Source organism: Silurus meridionalis, chromosome 24 (genome assembly GCF_014805685.1).
Source record: "Silurus meridionalis isolate SWU-2019-XX chromosome 24, ASM1480568v1, whole genome shotgun sequence".
Taxonomy (NCBI): domain Eukaryota; kingdom Metazoa; phylum Chordata; class Actinopteri; order Siluriformes; family Siluridae; genus Silurus; species Silurus meridionalis.
The window spans coordinates 20,819,368-20,825,991 of record NC_060907.1 but is presented as its reverse complement, the minus strand read 5'-3'; the positions used below and the strand labels follow the sequence as shown (position 1 = coordinate 20,825,991).

At 40.6% G+C, this 6,624-nt stretch overlaps 1 protein-coding gene across 5 annotated transcripts in view; it reads right to left on the bottom strand.

Annotated features, from left to right (window-relative positions):
- The window catches only part of elfn1b (extracellular leucine-rich repeat and fibronectin type III domain containing 1b), a 51,266-nt gene extending 46,976 nt beyond the window's left edge, over window positions 1–4,290 (bottom strand). For 3 of the 5 annotated variants that reach the window (XR_006924127.1, XM_046837350.1, XM_046837353.1), the window contains exon 1: window positions 3,865–4,289. The gene's annotated coding sequence lies outside the window, so the exon portion shown is untranslated. Of the gene's footprint in view, window positions 1–3,864 lie in introns of all 5 variants that reach the window. The other 2 variants (XM_046837351.1, XM_046837352.1) reach the window with 1 other exon arrangement.
- Window positions 4,291–6,624: the final 2,334 nt, after the last annotated feature.

Sequence of the window (6,624 nt, the reverse complement as noted above, 5' to 3'; positions counted from 1 at the left end):
GCATCAGTAATGAGCAGAAAAACACGACTGCTTCCTACTTCATACATTTTACATTACACTTCCTACATCATACATCCTCCTTCCTGTTTCCTGATTCCTAGTGCCACACCCTCACATGCTGCCATGTGGATCAAAGTCTTCACTTTGCACTGCACGCTCATGCTAATGCTATTTTTGTAAATCCCTATTTTAATAAACCACTTTATTCTTGCAGATTGATTTCTGATGCATCCCTATGAAAGTATTTTACGTTTTAAATATAAAGTCATGTATAGTCTGGTATACTTTGTGAATTCTGATTAAACTGCAAGCTTCTGCTCCCTGAAAAAGTCCACCTCAAATAACTTCCTCCACCCAAAGTTGTAAAACTCCATAAAACACCAGCATTGTTCATGAACACAGTGAGTTTAATATCCAGGGGAGGACTCTGGACTGCAGCAGTGATTTTCACACAGCGTCAAATATGTTTTGTTTTAATGTTTCATTCCAACTGCTTTCCTTAAAAAACTGAAATGTTCGTATCACGTGTGTGTGTGTGTGTGTGTGTGTGTGTGTGTGTGTGTGTGTGTGAGAGAGAGTAAGGGTAAATTCCAGTGCATCACTGTACAGCAAACAGCCTCTGGGTATTTTTTAATGTTTGCCATAAATGTCACATGCATGCTCTATAAACAGTTACACACAATAAACCCACAATAGGCTCTTACACACACACACACACACACACACACACACACACACACAGCAGGCAGCGTAAAGAGCGGCGGGAGATAATCCTCCACAATATAATCATTATCATGTGATCTAGTGTTGGTCTTCATTAAAGATTTCTCTCACACTGTTTCTTTAACCTTTATATAATAGAGTTTAAGAAACTGTAAGAAACCAACAATAGCTGAGAAAGAAAGAGAGAAAGAAAGAAAGAAAGAAAGAAAGAAAGAAAGAAAGAAAGAAAGAGAGAAAGAGAGAAAGAAAGAAAGAAAGAAAGAAAGAAAGAAAGAAAGAAAGAAAGAAAGAAAGAAAGAAAAGAAAGAGAGAAAGAAAGAAAGAAAGAAAAGAAAGAGAGAAAGAAAGAAAGAAAGAAAGAAAGAAAGAAAGAAAGAAAGAAAGAAAGAAAGAAAGAAAGAAAGAAAGAAAGATCAGGTAAGTTTCAGTGGCTGTTTTGACATCTTTACTGCCAGAATAAATGATCTTTCTGTCCTACAGTGTGGGAGGCAATTGTTTCTGAATCCCTGAAGGACTGGCTGAGGTGTGTGTGTGTGTGTGTGTGTGTGTGTGTGTGTGTGTGTGTGTGTGTGTGTGTGAGAGAGAGAGAGAGAGAGAGAGAGAGAGAGCTCTTTTTTGCACCCTAGCATTCCAGTAAAAAATGCACAACCCACTGAATAAAGATTGCAGTTGCACTGCATTTTTGACTAAAGTATAAACAGTCTATGGGACAATGTGCTGCCTGAGTGCACAGAAAACACACACTTCCGATGTCTGCTCCAGTGTGTAACCAGACTCTGTGCCCCGAGCATGTGCAGAAATCTCCTGGAGAAGGACATGATTGGGTATTTGAATAACCCTTGAAAGACGACAGAAGCTGTTGTGTAGAGCGAGCCAGGGTAGAGAAAGATCTCAGTGACCCGGTGGAGAAAAGTCTCGAATGCGTTCTCACAGCACTGCCGCTGCTACGTGAATCGTATCAAACCACTACAGAGACGGAGGCGTGTCCTGAGAGTTACATAAAATACAGATTAACATGGCAGAGGCAGAGCTGCATCTTCTTGCAGACACAACAGGAAAAGAACGTCTGGGTCTATTTAATGTTTAATTCTTTTTATTTTTCATTATGAAGGCGTGTGTGAAAGGGCCATGAGTTAGAAGTCAAAAGCATTTATGTAAATTGATGATTTGCTGTTTGTCTGAACAGAAGAAATAAAAGTGAACTTTCTGTAGCATATTGAATGCAGAAGAGCGTATTTTTTTCCATCATGTCGTATTGTCATGTTGAATCAAATGGAAATCGGATCTCACTGCATCATAAGGGGAGGAATCGAATCGGTAGCTGATTTATATTTATCTTTAATGTATTGTATCATTGCATTGAGATGCGAATCACATCGGCCTCTGTTATGGAGATGCACATCCCTAATAGTCAGCATTGGTGTAAATGAGATGTAAAGAAAACACAACTGACTTTCTCATAAACAGATGTTTCTGTTCTACATTTCAGTCCTACACAGACATGAAACTGAATGCAATGATTAGACAAAAATGTTGAGTTTACAATGATTTCAGACCAGAGGCATTCCAATAGGTGTAGACGTACGGTTACCAGATTAGACCTAAACTTCTAATTATGATCAATAAGAAATAGTATGTGGCATATAAATGTGATATATAAAAGCCCCACATATGTTCATCATTTGTAAAGTCATCTCTAGCATCACATTATTGTACATTTTCTGAGTTATGAATTATCACTAGTGACTGGAGCAGAGAAAATCTGATGTTATGTAAATATTAGATATCATAGTTGTAAAAAATAAAATAAAATTAAAGTTTCTGTGTTTGCTACATTACTGTTGGATATAAAACATGATCACACAACATATACATTTCCCCTAGAGATGTTCCAGACTTATTATTGTTGTTAATATTGAAACTAGCCTCATATGCCATTGGTTAAACACACTTAAGCTCCACCCACATTGCTACATATTTCCACAGGTACTAATTTAATCATTTTAGTCCAAAAAAAATTAAATCTATTAATTTTGTGATTAAATTAAGCTGAAAGCAACAGTTCTTAACCGAACACAGGTTCTGAACACAGCCATGTTGAAATGCATGTTTTTTATGTATATATCCTGAAGGTGGATCTTTTTATGTTGAGCTTCAGAACAGTATAACACAAACATCATACACACACAAGTGCATAGTCTACATCTGCTGTAGCTGAGATAGTGACAGCTAATCAGGAACACCCTCATTTGCATGACCCCAGGGACTCATGGGAAGTGTCAATAAGATGTCCTGCTCTATATCTCTCTTTTTTTTTCCTCTTATGTGATCATCTCAGCACACACGGACACCAAACCTGTTCCTCTTCCGTGTCCATGTACACAAAGACAAACCCTATAATAAGCATGAGATTGATCAATTCCATATTTATCAATGTATTATTATTATTATTATTATTATTATTATTATTATTATTATTATTAGTGAGGGTTTTACAGGAGAACACGGGAGCTCTGACGCTGTCCGAGGTCCTGAACCGCACCTTGAATCCACAACTGACACCAAGTTCTTCTCAGTACTATTTGTTCCTGTAGCATCTGCTTAACTTTTCCATCACACCATACACATATACATACGTTCCACGAGGATGCAGATGGAGGAATGTATGATTCAGTATGAACGAAAGAGTCCAATAGATGAATCCTAAGCAAGAAAAAAGAGCTAAGTCATGAGAGCAGGAGGAGATTGGGTTCGACGTGTGGAAATGGAAATAATTCTGGGCCACACAATGCATTTAGGAAAGATCCTTCTGCAGAGTGTGTGATGTGAAGAGTGTGTGTGATATGTGATGTGTGCGATCTGCCGCTTTGCTTTAAATGACATGGTATATCGGTGTGTAATGGAGGTCGCTGAGGCTCTTCAGCAGAAGATCGGAATAACTTTGAATACTAATTTCTTTGCGTCAGGGATCAGCGCCGTGCGCGAGGCAACGACGGGACGTTCTGATTACATCCTTTATCCATGCTCCCTTTAACATCCCTGCTTCCTCTTATCATCTAATCGAACACCACCATCAATTACAACAATGCTCTACTCATAGCATGCACATCAGGCGGGCAGATGTTCTCTGCGCGTGCTTACCTTCTTCACAGCCGTGCATCTGTAAGTTCTCTACATGTTCCCAATGTTCAACACTGCGTAGAGCGCGCGTGTGTGTGCGCGTCCATGTGTGCGTGTGCGTGTCAGCTGTCAGAAAACCCTCCGTATAGATTCTTGCGCACTTGAAAAGTCCAGCAGCACCGCGAGCCCGTCTGCGTGATTTTTCTCTTCTTGTCTGTAGACTCGCCACTGCGGCAGCCACAAATCTCCCGCAACCCCACGCACGCGCCTCGCTTCCTCGCGCACTGACACGCGCGCGACACTTCCACACTTCACCCTGGGGTTGGGTGGGTGGGGGGGGTGTTCTTCACCTCCTTCTTTTCCCTGCGTTATTACTGCTGAGGGGGAGAGAGAGGAAGAGAATAAGAGAGAGAACGAGGGAGAGGGAGAGAGGGAGGGAGAGAGAGAAGAGCGTGCTCTTCCTTGTGAAATTGACAGCACACACACACACACACACACACACACACACACACACACACACACACACACACACAGGTGTTACCCTTATCTCTTTATATCTTTAATATCTATTTATTTGGATATAATGTGAACATCATGACACACAAAAAATATTTTGAGGTACTAAAGGTACTAAAGGTTTATCCACAATGGTACCTGAAACCCAGCATCAGGGAATGTTACCGTTTAGTACTTTTATTCCTCACTGCCATGTAGTCATACTGTAATAAACCTATACTGCACCTGAGACTGTGTGTGTGTGTGTGTGTGTGTGTGTGTGTGTGTGTGTGTGTGTGTGTGTAGTAGTAGTTCACCTTTAATGCTGCACTAGAGGTACTAAAGGCACCATGATGCTAACATCCTAGAAGCAAGGACACAGATGGTGCAGTTTAGAACCATTGTATTGTGGTGCTGTTATTTACTGGACCTGTAGAGTACCTGAGAAGAGGTGTGTCTTTTAGAAGGAAGCTTTAAAGGGACTTCAGCAGGTCTTTTGATCGCGTACCATAAATTATTCTTGCATACTAAAGGTACTTAACATGTCCAAGTGATGTTACCGGTACTGTAAACTGTAATCACAAAGTAACTGTACCTGCGAATGAGAACTGTTACTATGGAAACGCCAGTGTAGGAGCAGGAGCATGATAATGTAATGCAGTAATGTGGATAACAGAAGAAGTGAGAAGATAACAGCTATGATGAGCAGGTCTGATGATGAGAAAGTGGAGCTGGGAGAAACAGGAAGTACCCAGACTGGGTTGATTTAAGTGTCCCAGTTTGTGGTCCAGTTTTTCTTTTGCAATAAAATGCACTGACTCTGTTTAACTCGGGGAAGTGGAGAAACTCTGATCCAACTTCTACTGTCCTGCAGTTGACTACACTACAGGATCCACCATAATACCAGCTGATCAACTGATTTATATATAATACACTTTATTAATGATTATTTTCCCCAAGTGTACAGATGATTATAATGATGGTGACGGTGATGGTGGTAATGATGATGATGATGATGATGATGGTGTTGGTGATGGTTGTGTTGGTGGTGATGAGGATGATGTTGGTGGTGGTGGTAATGATGGTGATGATGATGATGATGATGATGATGGTGTTGATAATGATGATTATGGTGGTGATGGTGGTGGTGGTGGTGGTGGTGGTGATGATGATGATGGTGATGATGGTGTTGATAATGATGATTATAGTGGTGATGGTTGTGTTGGTGGTGGTGATGATGGTGGTGGTGATGATGACGATGATGATGATGATGATGTACTGACTGACCGAGTAGTGATATTATGACGTTAATAGCATCAGATTTCTCTTCAGCACTCAGTAAAGGGTTAACGTGAGATCTGCTGGATGCAAACATCTCCTGTTCCTGCGCCATCTCAGTCGCACCGTGCAGTGAATTCAGGATGACGATTTATAATTGACTTTTTGTCCTCAAGGTCACAGCGGCTGGAGAAGTGTTTAGCTGATAGCAGAGATAAGACTCGTCCCTGTCGGTCTCCAAGTTCTGCAAAAAGTCAACAAATAGCCTCTATCACATAATGACTTCTGTCCCGCAGGTCGTGTGGAGAAGAGGATTTCTTCTCACTGGCTGATATTTTACACAGAGCGAGAGGGAGGGGGTTGGGGGGGTTATTTTTGGAGTACTTCATTGTTCGGGGCTCAGATTTTTGATTGAAACAGGGCTAAACTCTCTTTTAAATAAAAGCCTAAAGTAGGGCAGCGTTTTCTCAGACAGCGTTTTACTGCAGGGATGAAGACTGTGGATGAAGAAAAAACTCCAGAGTGAAAAAAGTAAAAAAAGTTGAAAAGCATTAATATTGACCTTATTTTTTCTCTAAAATTGTGTGTGTGTGTGTGTGTGTGTGTGTGTGTGTGTGTGTGTGTGTGTGTGTGTGTGTGTGTGTGTGTGTGTGTGTGTGTGTGAAGCATAATAGCCTGTACTATACCTGTATTGAACACAAACATATATATTGCAAAAAATTTGCTTTAATTCTAGATCAAAATAAAGTATAAACCAGGACACGCCCCTGTTTTCAACAAGCTCCGCCCCCATGTGCAAACCTCGTGTCATCTGTTGGTTACTGCCTCGAGTTATTAACACTGTTGCAACTCCACCATAATCCGCGTGTTCCTGATCCACTCTACACACCATTAACTTCATAAACTTCACTCATTATTCCTACAGAATTACACATTGATGGAGCTCAAATACTTTTTGTCATCTGCTCTTTTATTCTTTCTGATATTCAGCCTTTAGATTCTCACCAT